This window comes from Anser brachyrhynchus (genome assembly GCF_964034855.1).
Source record: "Anser brachyrhynchus genome assembly, chromosome: 1".
In the NCBI taxonomy this organism is placed as follows: Eukaryota; Metazoa; Chordata; class Aves; order Anseriformes; family Anatidae; genus Anser; species Anser brachyrhynchus.
In genome coordinates this window covers 120,202,610-120,216,198 of record NC_137694.1, presented here as the reverse complement: position 1 = coordinate 120,216,198, position 13,589 = coordinate 120,202,610, and the positions used below count along the sequence as shown (strand labels likewise).

The 13,589-nt window shown below is 42.2% G+C and overlaps 1 long non-coding RNA gene across 2 annotated transcripts; it reads right to left on the bottom strand.

Moving 5' to 3' along the window:
* Positions 1-1,694: 1,694 nt before the first annotated feature.
* On the bottom strand, positions 1,695-11,392 carry LOC308199794. Of its 2 annotated transcripts, none has more exons than XR_013954965.1 (4): positions 7,731-11,392; positions 5,816-6,253; positions 5,189-5,260; positions 1,695-4,101 (listed from the first exon to the last, which is right to left on the bottom strand). It is a non-coding gene; the product is annotated as an uncharacterized lncRNA (long non-coding RNA). The 2 variants fall into 2 exon arrangements; XR_013954966.1 differs by lacking the exon at positions 7,731-11,392 and adding an exon at positions 6,643-6,839.
* Between the last annotated feature and the right edge of the window lie 2,197 nt (positions 11,393-13,589).

Below are 13,589 nucleotides of genomic sequence, written 5' to 3'. Positions count from 1 at the left end.
TTGCTAGATTTTTAACAGAAATCCATTATTTTTGTAATGGTAGGAGACTCTGGATGGCTCTATAATTGCTGGACCTTAAACCCTACTTTGGAGAGCTTTAGCAATATCAGACTGTGTAATTTTAGTAGAATATATACACATGGATGGGAAATGAAGAGATTTGTTCTTAGGTAGTTGAAAAGTGAGGTATAATCCAACAGCAGAGTAGAACTGACATAATCAAAGGTATTTCAAATTATGAAATATATATGTAGTCTGCCACAGCTATTCTACAGTGTACTGTATATCAGTGCAATTTTCTTGGGAAACTTTTGAGACTTTCTACGGTTTAATTAAATAGTTTTGCTTTCTGTTAAATCCTGCTCCCCAGAACTCTAGCGGAATTTGAGTTAATTCCATGGTCTTTTGTTAGGGGACTGCAGACTCCACATCAATGTAACACATCGACTGTGTGTTAATGGTGGCAGCAGAGCTGATCTTTCATAAGAAATATCGCAAAAATGACATACAACATCAAGGACAAAAAAAAAAAAAAAAAAAGCAAGGAGCTATGCCAGAAGGCTTTGGTATTCACATTATGAGGACTTTCACTGTGTAACAGCTTTCCTTCACTGCTGGCTTTCATATTTTGATGAAGTAGCACTTCGTCCTTATTATCCGTGAGATTAGGTTTGTGAGACATTCATAGCTGAAGTCTGCAGACCAGATCATTCAAGATTTTCTGTAGGACTGATTCTGCACCAGGAAAATTGATGTGAATTTTATTGCTGGCTTCTCAGGACATCTGATGCTTTTATCTTAGAAAATGTTCATATAAAGCAAAGTTTAAAGTACTTTTGATATTACGCTTTATTGTCCTAATATACTAAAAGAAATGAAATGTGCCGGTGTTAGGATAGGCTTAGATGTATATTAGACTGTCTAAAATTGTAGCCTTTGAACAGTAGCCTGCAAGTTTGCAGGAAAGAGTAGCAACAAGTGGCATGAAAAACTAATCTTTAAAAACACATTTATATTTATTGAAAGAGAGGCTATTTGTGCTGGTAACATATCAGACACTTTTAGAATATGAGAAGAAAACTAGTGAAACATTCTCTGAATACTATTGAAATACAAAAGGCCTGGCCCAACTCCTTCCTTCCTCCTTCCCTGAGCAATAGCAATAAATAACAACGAAAGTTTCTTTACTCTCCTAGTCAGAATATAGCTTTCCGGAGGTATTTTGAAGTGGTATATACATTTGAAACAGAAAATATTCGTCTCTTAATATTGATTGAATAGTAACAGTACAAAAAGATATTTCCTCTAATTTTAGACACATTGTTCCCTGTTGTCAGCTGGTGCTATTCTGCTGATTTCTGGGGAGATGGGTTGAGAAACCATTCCCTGGGCTATGCAAAATGGGCCAGGGTATTGCTATGTTTTCAGAGATCGTTCTTTTATTCCTGTCACTGCTTGTATTGTATTGTATTATATTATCTTTATTACATTTATGATATTATCTTTATTATCTTTATTATATTTCTGGTGTTGCACCTATTAGAGTGTTACGGGCCAACTGAACAAGCACCTATAATACCAGTGTTTGTGACAATGATTCAATGATTAAAACCACAAATCTCTGTTTTGCTCTGAATTGCATTTAAAGGGCTCCTGCTGTGCATTAAAAAAAAAAAAAAAAAAAAGAGAGAGACTTGTCATGGTAACACAGAGCCACAGAACAGACCTTGCAATAGGTCCTTGCTGCAGCACTGAGTATGGGAAGGGCTGCAAGAGAGGAGCAAGCAGGGCATCTGGAGCAGCAGCCCAGGGCTCCAGGGTTCCCTCAGGCACTGTCTGCCTGACTGTGCCTTGGCAGAGTTTCCCTAGGCCCTGCTCAGCTCCAGCAGCCCTGACCTCCCTGGTCAGACACCATGGAAGAAAAGTGAAGTGTCAGCAGTCAGCTGGCTCTGGTCACTGTTAAGAAGTCCCTCTGTAGGCCATGGAGTTGGGTTTTATTTGCTGTGAGCGTCCACCGGTCATACACCAGAAACCCCCTTAAAAGCCTTGATAAATATAAAATTTTGAGCACCACTACAGAAATGCTGGCAAGTCATATTGAGACTGACTGTGTTTCAATGTGGAAAAATAAATGTTTGGAGATACTTATTCTTTACATGGAGAGCTTTGTTTTGAACCAGATGCCCCTGAGATTCATTTCACATCCCAGGGTTTCCCACAGCCAATGCTCAGTCTCCTGATGAAGGCAGTACATCATTAAGGGTCTCTTAAAATAAAAGAGGTTACAGGTATCACTCTTCATCTTTAGCATGCCCACATCTCTTGGGATACAGCTTCATGAAGATGATCTGAAGAGCAATCAGGTCCTTATAGAGCAAAAGGCTTTAAGCATGAAAAACTGAATCTGACTATTTTGACATTGTCCCTAGATACCTGCAATTTGCCAGAAACTCCCTAGATACAGTTATAATGGCCTCCAAAATGGATGCCATTATCAATCCCTGACAGGTTTCCAGTACTGAGCATGTTTAATTTTTCTCACATAAATTATGTATGTCATTAAAGGAGCTCATGCCATTTTGTGATTGACAACGATATAGGACAAACCAGCACGCTTCACAAGAGCTCTGCCATGCTGTTGAGGACCAGAGTTCCAGCAATAACAACCATTTATTTTTCAGACTAAAAAAAAAAATTAAAAAATAAAATAAAATAATCCAATTGCAATTAAAAAGAATGACATCAAGCAGTAAAATCCTTGTAAAACCAGCATTAGGGAATTGCAGTGACAATGACAGGGTATTTTAGTCTGGGAAGGTAGCGTGGGCAGTATTGATAATGCTCCTTGCTAATGTAAGCAAAGCCCAAGTGACAAAACCAGACTGAATTCACCCAAATTAGAAGCAGGTGCCACTCTGTGGACTTCATTCTCTAAACCAGACTACATCTGTCTCGGCTCATCTCTCACAATAAGGCTGGATATTGCTGACAGATCATTTTATTCCCCAATCTTTCTACGTGCAGAAGACCCCCCTCTTTCTGTATGCATAAACATCCTTATAAAAGTCAAGAGAATTATCCTGGCCAAGGTCTCTGGTAGGTTTGACTTTATTTCCCTGAATCACAGTACAGCATCAGAATTAACTCCTAGGTTTACTGAACCCAGAATTGCATGCTGGGCTCGACATCAACCCAAACCATCCCAGCAGCCACCAGTCAGAGTATCACCTCCTCCTGTGTTGCTCTATTATCTTCAGTTCTCTAAGGCAGGTGTTTCCGTCTAAGTGTTTGTGATCTGTGGAGAGGTTAAAGCAAGCTAATGCAATCTGGTTCCAGTTCAACAGAGCTTGTAAGCACATAGCTTAATTTGATTGGAGTCCCTGGAACTATTACACCATGTGTTATTAACCATGTGCTTACGTGCTTTGCTACGCTGAGAAAGGACTTCCCAATTTTGTATACTGCTAGTAGACAGTAGCACTGTCTAGACAATGCCCAAAGCAACCACTGCTTCTCAGTAGCTGTTTGGTGGGAGACTTGCTCCCTCCATATGTTTTGTGACGAGACTTTCCCTGAATGTTGCAGTGAGCCCAAGAGCCCAGAATGCACAGGATTTGCACAAATTGTATCACTGGATCCTGCAGTCCCAAGCCCTCTGCTTTGCCATTTCTGATGGAAGAAATTTCAGAGGAGGCTAATTATATAGCAATTTCAACCAGCCAGCTAAGCTGAATACCTTTTTCTGTTCTGTATTGCACAGCACAACTGAGCTGAGTTAGCACAAGTCTGTGTTGCCTAGATGTTCTTATCAGCTGGGTCAGTTTCTTACTTTTCTCTGCCTCACAATGCCAAAACTAAAGATGGTGAATCCTCTAGTCCACTGATCTGCCCAAGGACTGCTCTACCCTTTTATCTTGTTTTCAGTTTTCAATTATTCCATGCACAAAAGATGATTGGGAAATAGCAGCAGTGGAAGAGCTGTTCTTGTATCATTACAGGACATTCCTTCATGCTGAGCCCTGATGGGCCTTGTTACACACTTAGTAGGTGTTCTTCATCATGGGTGCCTTGACAGCATCATTAATGCCTCCTCATGAATGCCTACAATGAGGCAAGCAGGTGTTACTGTGACATATGCACCTCTGATGAACGTTCAGATTAACAAAGCATAAAAATTACAAAAGTTCCTTGAAACATGCCACAGGCTTTTACACTATTAAACCCTAATACTGGAGTCTTTCCATGGAAATCTGTTTTTTTTTTTTCCAAGAGAGTAGATATTAACGTTACAGATTAAAACATAACAAAGTCATACATCTCCATCAGAAAACTGATTGAGCTTTGATCATAGAGCTGTTGTGCTAGAACACTGTCCTGTAAACTGGAAGAGAGAGCGATATAGTTTTCAAAAGCAATAGTTATAGCATTTGGGAAAAGCAGTGTATTTTTTCTCTTCAATGTACCAGAAAGTGAACATTTCAGTGTGCATTTCTTGGTTGCTTGTGCCATTTCAAAAGAGCAATTAAAATTAAAGGAACATATGACTTTATTTTGTCCTCGAATGAAATTCCTGTAGTCCTCTGGTGTAATGCAGCAGGGCATAACAAACAAAATCTTGTAAGCCATTTATCTAAGAATGGTGTTATATGAAATCAAAGAAAGTTTATTCTAGCCATGTGTGCTGGTGCCGGACATAGGGTGCATATGAAAATGTCCAATACCCATAATTAAACTCACATGGTTCAGCACAAACATGGAAAGTGTAGAAAAACTCTGGATATTTTGCTACCCTTTGGATGTTGTTTCTGATTCAGATTTGTCCCTGACATTGACCCACCTAGATTCTTGATGAATGTGTCACTCATTTTCAGTAGAAACAAAAGCCTATAAAGCTTTACTCTTATGTCAGCACAACAGTTGCCTCCCAAAGCAGGTGAAATATAGCACATAAAAATGAACCAGGGTGTGTCAATGTGTGTGCACTTTTGCATGTGTGTGTACACAGAGGTGCACTACAGACTGCTAAGTGATTCTTTGCAGGAGGATCACACAGTTCACTTGGAAGGGCAAGCTCTTTTTTATGCCTGATTTGGGAGGATAAGGCTAGGAGAAAAATGAAGGAAACAATGCTGGAATATATGAATTTCAGAATTATAGAAAGTCAGGTAATCAAAATTAAATTACACACCTTTGAATTGATGCAGATAGGCTCCATTTCCAAGAGGCTTTTTGCAGATGCTGCAAACCTATGGGAGTAGAACTGGAGCAGACACAGGAAGAAAAAAAAAAAAAGGCAAATGGGCCTCTGTGTCAGGTGCACAACATTTAGATTCCGGCAACCCCTTTGCAAGAGATCTTGCACCAACAGAAAAGTGTAACATAGGAGAGTGGGAGGGTTTCTCCTATTTAAAAAGCGAATCCTGAAGTGGTTTGGTTCCAGTCTGAGTCAGCCAGATCAAGGTAACATAGTACACAGGGCAATCAGGAGTAATCAATGTATCATAGATTGTTTAGGTTGGAAAAGACCCCTATGATCACCTAGTCCAAACTTTACCCTAGCACTGCCAAGTCCACCATTAAACCATGTTACTAAGCTCCACATCGACACATTTTTTGAAAAACTCCAGGGATGGTGATTCAGCTGCTTATCTGGACAGCCTCTTCCAATACCTCACAATCCTTTCAGTGAAGATATTTTCCTAATATCCATCCTAAACCTCCCCTGTTGCAACTTAAGGCTGTTTCCTCTAGAAGAAAAAGGCCAATGGGATTTTGGCTATAGTTTGCTCTTTTAAAATTGGAGAAAAATGTGAACTGCCTTTTCTTCAGTGTGTTTTCTGCTGGAAGTAGCTGAGACTGGGAGGAGTCTCAGGAGGGGAGATGTCTTCAGGAAAAGCAAATGGTTCCCATTGTATGTCTTGAAGGAACAATGAAATGAGAATAGTTCCTTTCCAATTTCCTTGCCACAAGAGAAAGACGAAACAAAACCAAAACACAATAGAACCAACAACAAACCAACAAAAACAACGCTAGGGTCAGCGAAAAGGGTACAGAGGAAACATCGTTTGGCTTTCTCATGGCAAATTTTGCATCTTTGAATTTGCAATCGGCTCACGCTGCAGCTGGAGCGGCCCCGGGCGCGGGGCGGTGCGGGGCGGTGCGGGGCGGGATCCGGAGGCTTTCCCGAGCCGATGCCTCCCCCTAGCGGGCTGCGCCGCCCTGGGGCCCGCGGCCGGTGCTTCCCAAGGCGCAGCTGGAATACATTAAAAAATAATAATAATAATTAATTAATTTTAAAAATACATTAAATTTAAAAAGAGGGGGGGGGGGGGGAAGGGGGATGCTACGCCCTGATCTCCAGGCAAACTCTCAGAGGTTTACGCGTGCAGACTTAGCAGAAGCAGCACTTTTCTTTCTTTCTTTCTCTTTTCCTCTGCCTTGTGCATTCTTGCATGCATTTGTGGATCTATTCGATTGTGCCTGCCGCTGCTGGGATATGCCGGTGTCATAACAACTGCTGGCACAAGCAAAGAGCTCTTGTCAGAGGCAAGCAGTGTGGGATATCCAACTGTAGGGCAGCTGTAGTGTCTAATTAGAGGTCTCTCTAAACAAACACGCTCTCCCTTCAAACCTAACACCCACCAGGCACTGGCTGTCCCACGTAGCTTGCTGAAGAAAGATCCATGTGTAAGATGTAAGAGCTTTCCCATGAGATCATGTTGTCATTGGTTTCAGACACTAAAAAGCCCTGCAAAAGCTGTCCTGCAGACCCATCTTGGTGTTATCTTGAGTAGTTCTTACGATAAAGAAATTCTCCCTTTGGTAGAAAGGTGTAAGAAGGAAAGCAGCCTGGAGCTGGTCTGAGATCTCAAACACAGGTTTAAATCATGGGACCTCATTTGGTCAAAGCTACAAAAGCAGATCATATCCACACCCTGCCAAAGATATTTCTTGTGTGTGTGTTGATTTGGGCAATGTCCTCGTTGCTGGGACATTACCTGGGTGCCCAGACACCTCTGAGATGCTGAGCTGGGGTCTCGTGTCCTCACCTGGAGAACAGGTAGGATTGTACCTCCCTGCTCTGCTTGCGTGTATGGGAAGAGTGAGAGGACTCAGCTGGTGTGAGATTGGAGCTGTGAAAATTGCTGTGACAAAACCTTGAACATCACAGACTGAAGTATCTCCATAAGCAAATGCACTCCCTGCCCCAGCCCTGGCTGCCTCCTCCCTCTCCCAGAGACCACAATAGGTGAGTTTGCACTACTATGGAGGGTTTACGTTTTCCTAATTCACCTGAGCAAAGATGATCCATGCCCATTATCTGAGAACCTAGACTAAGCACAAACTCTGCTCAGCTACTATTTGTATATAAGTTGGATGTACCTATTCCAGCATCTGGCAGTGCTGCCCATTTCTGTGAAGACATCTGCTTTATCCCCTTGCTCAGCTGGTTCATCTCTCTTTCATCTGTCAGGGTAATGACAAAGCAGAGACTGCACAACAAGCACCAACAGAAGGATGTGCACCATGAAAAGCCTCCAGTGATGATGCTACGGTCCTTAACTCTTAATATCTTCTAGTGGTCAGTTCATTGTGCACAGTACCCAGCCTGAACCAGTGATCCAAAACCCATCTGTTTATAACAGAAATTTTCCTAGTGGTCCTACACACATCCTCCTTGCCTCTCAAAATCCAAGAAAAGAGAAACAACCTGTTCTTCACTCACTCACCCTGTGCTGCCTTAGGTTCATGGCCACCAAATTCAGTACAGGGGCACTGGTGCCACCTGGTCAAATGAGCATATGGTGAGATTTGGAACCTCTAAGGACTTCTCCTGCGTATCAGTCACATGTCAGAGTTTTGCTGACCCACTGCTAGTGTTGCAACAAGGGTATTTATAGTACACCTTCACAAAGGGCACTCTCTAGGGCCCCTCCTAACAGATCATGTGTGCGCTCTTAGAGTTTGACCCTAATGGGCTCTTGATGACCACTCACCCCTCAATTAAACTTTCCATGTAAAGGTAGTGCAGGAGCTCCTGAGGCTTCATCTCAAGAGCAAGACCTATCTGTAAGGTTCTTCACAATCTCCCTGGAGCAACAGCACCCAGCTTTCCGTTTCTAGCTCCTAGCAGGTTGCTGGCCTTGGACAGCACAATGTGGCAGGGTGATAGCAAACAAATGAGTGTTAGTACAAATAGTCTGGAGGATATAGCCATGGGCACTAGAAAGACCTGTTAGCATTTTACACTGTGTTATTTTTCCCCAGGAGTAAATTTAGCCCAAATGTAATATAAGAAGGGTAAGAAGGCAGCACAGAAATAACTCCAGAGCAAACAAACTCCTGCTTGCCAGTGCTGAAAATGCTCCAGGAGTGTGGAGGCTCTTCTCAGAGAGTTTATTGCTTAGCATAGGCAATAACGATTTATTTCAGTGTCTTCACGGTTAGGTATAATAGCCAAACAGAGGTATGGAAGACCCAAGCTGACACTCTGGTTGAAATCTATTGCTCTACCTAATCATTGTATAACCAGTCATGGCTAAACAAGAATTCACCAGTGTGGCTATAAATTATGTATTTGCATAAATAAATAAACAGGCAATCTTACACATTCAGCTTTCCCATTGCGTTATGTAGTTTCCGTGAGATGCTTTTTGGGGCTTCTGAATATTGTTTCTCAAGCTCCCAAATCTTCAGTGACATCAGGATTGTTAGCTTTCCAGCAGGTTAAAAAGCACCAACATTTTGTTTTTCTGAGTCCAGAGAATATTTGTGTGCAGTTGGGCTAGATCAGTTTTAGAGAAAGGGATCCAAACTACACGGAAGAGGAAAGATTTTGGATGAAAGACAGAAGAGATGCCCTGGACATCTGTGGTCATGAAATAACCAAGTATCCTCCTTTACAGATAGGAGGACTCACCACAGTGTTCTGGGCACTGCCCAGTACTGTCTCCCAAACCAAAAGCTTTCCTGTGGCTTTATTGCAGTGCATGGTTAAAAAGAACCTGCTTTCCAACCCACGGTGGACATAATTATTGCCATATATTCTCCTTTGTAACATGCTTTGATATCTTTGGAGAACAAAAGAAAAAATAAATGTATACAAAATATGATGTTTATCCATAGATTTCATATTTTCTGGATGAACGGAGGGAACAGCAGATAACATGAAGCTTTGCTATATGAACCTTTACATTTTGTTTCCTCCATCTCAGTCTCTTTGGTGTTTGTGGTGCTTTCCATTTCTTCTGTTGCTTCACAGAGTGGACAAAGCAGACTGACAATTTGTGATTCCTTTTACAGGTTCATTGCAGCAAAGTGCTTTCAGCTCAGGCATGCCTCTCTTGATTTCAGGGAAGGATAAGCAAAGGTAAGGGCATCTGCACTAGGGACTGACTCACTCCTTCCAATTTTGCTCTGAATACTTGTAAGAGTTCATTTACTTACATTGAATGTGGGCCTGTAACCATCTCCTCACCTTGGAAATGGCCCTTTGCCACAATTTATACCTACAGAGTGGAGCATATGGCTGTTTTTCCCATCTTCTTTCAAATTCGTTGTATGAGAGTGCCAGGACCTGCACTTTAAGTGGAAACACAAAACAGCAGGAGAGAAAGGGAGGCTGGAGAGATCAACATTAAAAAGATATAGCGAAAGAATGAAAGACTTGGCAAATCTGTCCAGTTCACAGATGCTTTTTCTGGCTTCAGGATCAGGAGCTTCAGGACCAAGCACAAATGTTTTAGTTTCTCTTCAGTGCAATCAGCTGCAAGTTTTCTAATGTCCTTATGCCAGACATTTTCCTTTTCCCCTCCTTCCCCCTAAGCACACTAACATAGCCTGTGATCAATGATAAATTCTGCAGAGGACAGGGCCCGGTTGCCCATCACACAAGTTCAATCTGAATGTCTAGCTCCTGCTGCCTCACATCCACCTCAGTCCAGGAGACAGCCAACACCTTCCACAAGTGTTGTATCACCACTTTCTGCCTATCCTCTTGAATTCTGTCATCTTATGCCAAAAGAGCATTCAATGGCCAATCAATGGCAAAAACTAAAAGAAGGCCTCAGGTCAGCTTTTCAGCTTCATCACATCATATCTTCCTGATGAACCTCCCCAGGGCCAGCCATTTACTTTACAGATTACTTTAGCTCTCACCTGTCTTAACTTCTTTCACAGCTCCTTCCAGTTGGGGCTGATCATCAGATGAGACTGATTAACCTTCAGCCGGTGGAGTAGACCATCTGCAATAAACATTACCATGTTCATATGGCCAACACAAAGCACCTCTACACTTACTGTGTCAGATGCCACTACTTGTCGGGGTTCTTGGTCACTACCTTGCACTCAACTGACTAAGCAAGGAACTTCAGTTGTTAGTACTTCTGCTGGTACCTTGAGCCCCAGCTTGGCTACAGTCTCTGACTGGAACCACTTACATGACATGACTTATATACCCCGCTGAAATAGAGAATTTGATATAAATGAAAAGCACAAAACCATAAAACAACAGAAAGCACATATCACATTTATCAGTCTGATAGAAACCAGTCTTAAGTGATAAACATTTCATTTAATACTGTCTCCCATAAGATCTTCCTAGAGAAGCTGATGAAGTGTGGGATGGATGAGCAGATAGTGAGGTGGTCTGGCTAAACTGATTGCTCTAGAGTGTGGTGATCAGTGAAACAAAGTCTAGTCAGAGCCAGTTAAATGTTGCACACCTCAGGTATTTATACCAGGTCCCATCTTATTCGACACCTTCATTAATATTCTGGATGAAATATGCCCTCAACAAGTTGGTTGATGATACAGAACTGGGGGTAGTGGTTGATACATCAGATTGGTCATGCTTCTATCCACGGGGACGTGGACAGGCTGGAGAAATGGTCGGGCAGGAACCTCCTGAAGTTCAGTAAGGGAAAGTGTAAAGTCCTGGAGGTGGAAAGGAACAACCCCAGGCACCAGCACCTGCTGGGGGCCACCCAGCTGGAAGGCAGATTGGCAGAATAGTCTCTGGCTGAACATGAGCCAGCAATGTGCCCTTGTGGCAAAGAAGGCTAATGGTATCCTGGGGTGCTTGAGCAGGGGTTGGAGCAGGTGACTTCCAGAGCTCCCTTCCAGCTCCAACCATCCTGTGATCCTATGAAACCTGGCTCCTCTTTGTAAGAGTGTAATCCTAAAATGACTTCTTCAAAGGAATAATTTATAACCCTGAGAGCAGACATAATGGAAGTTTCTCACACACCTGCCATGTTAAATTCTTGCAGGTTCAGGACCATAGTCTCAGCTAGTACCAGTCAGTATCACACCTCTATAGGCAAGCCTAGTCAATGTCACCTAGATCTGGTCCAGTGACTCTTCTCAGGTGGGTACTCTATTTTTTCCCACTAACTCCCCATTCCTTTGTGTTCATACAGTTTTCTTCTTAACAGCATTTGAGAAGGGACAGGGTGAATTCCTCACCTCTGGTTCCTCATACATTGGTTACTCCTTCCAGATTGTCCTGTCAGGTAGATTTAAATAAGATGCACCAAAGAGAAAGCTATATTTTATAGTTTCATTTTATATTTTATTGATCCACGTGTTCAGTGACTATGTAAACATTTGGGCAAAGTCAGTCAGAGATTTTTTTTTCTATTTTAGTTCCTTTTCTTAGTAATCCAAGTCATGCATGTGAAATAAGGGTTAGGAATGTAATTTCATTCCTAATGAAGCTTGAAATTATTGGTGGTGTCCATTGAAGAATTAATAGTGGACATCGATCCAATTCACGAAGTTTAGACATTTTTAGTTCAGCAATTCATTAGCAAAAATTAGCATACAACATGTGGGACATCAGGCATTCTTCATTAAAGCAACCAGTTAACTTTCTGTATAGCCTGCCTAACAAACCATCTTAGCGTGCAGTTCTGACAGCACATGTGGGGAATGGCCTGAGTCTAAATACAAACCAACAGAGCTGAGGAGGAGAGAGCATGCACAACAACCTGACCCTGCATTAATTAGAGCATTGCTACGTAACTGCCACATTACTCGTTGATGAGGACAACGTCTAATCCAGGTCATCCAGGGCATGTCCTTCCCTGTCCTGTTCTTCTTCATGTTTGACTCTCATGAGGCATTAAGTAACCCCAGAGACATCCTGAGACTTAATGAGTGGGGACTCCTGGCTGTGCCTTGACCTTCAGCAGGGACATTTCTCAAACTCTCAGGTCAGCACAGCCCAATTTTTATGCCCTATCCTGAAACTAAGAATACAACAGGACTCAGAACATCTTCAGTTCAACAGCTATTTGCAGAAGTCTTTCAACAGCGCTGAAGCATCTGAGATGGGTGCACAGGCTTATGTACCCATGCTTTTTCTAAATTCTTCCCCAGCAGGGTCTGTTTCTTCACCCAGGCCCTACACTTTGCTGTCCTCTTGCATGAACAACTTACAGCTGGAAGCATAGAAATGAATTTTGTTTCATAGCATATTTATTCTCAGGTACCTAGTATATTGATTTAGCATAGCCTAGCCTACTTAGCTGACCACCACTGTGCAGTGAAGTGACCATGAAATATATATTAGAAAAATGCCCATTTTTTATGCTTACTCCTCATAACCCCAAATAGAGCTCTTCACACAAAACAAACACTGCTGAAAACCTTAAAACGTGAGGTTAGACCGCACAGATAACACCACACACTAAACACAGAATTCTGTGGGAAAATTTTCCCTGTTCCCTCCCCAAGGGAGCCACTAACCTCTCACAGCAATGAAAGCTAAACAGGCAGAAGTGGCCAAGGAGCTTCCAGTGCATGACCACAGTTTTTTTCTCCAGACCTTTCTCCATCCCCTTGCCTCCCTCCACTCACATCTCACATCCCTCCCTGGGCTACCCAGCACTGCCACAGCTGGAGTTTGGCCGTGTCTGTCCCCCTGCCCAGACCCCTGGTGAGAACCTTCACTCCAGCTAGACATGGTTAACAGCTTTTTCTCTGCAGCATCTATGCTCCTGGGGGATCAACTAGTGGGAGTGTACATCATGACATCAGCCTAAACTATCCCTAGACATTCTCTATCAACATTAAACATGCTGTACAGGGTTTTTCTTGGAGCACACCAAAGTGGTAAAATAATATCCAAAGTGGAAGCGATCTGTCACCTGCTATTCAAGTTTTGTTGTTGTTGTTGTTGTTGTTGTTGTTTGTTTGTTTGTTTAAATCTGTGGGAATTAAATGTTCAATTACAATAGAGTGGGGCTGTGTCAATGATATCGGAGGTTGGTCACGCACAGTGTTTGAGAAAATATTCTGAGGCAGGGTCCCCCTGGCAATGGTCTACACGGTATGCAGGACTAAGAAATGCCATCTGAGTGGCTTTTGATGTCTCTAAAGAGCACTGTCCAGGACGATCCACAAGAACACAGGTTCCCATAGACTTCCCAAGGAAAAAAAAAATCATCAAATTTTTAAAGTTATAAAAACTGTGAAGTTTTTGTGGTATTACATGTTAAGATAAGTTTTGAAAGAGATTATGGCATTTTGTGTTTAACTATTGTTTATCTGATGTGGTTCTGTGCAAGAACTCACTTGGGAAAGGA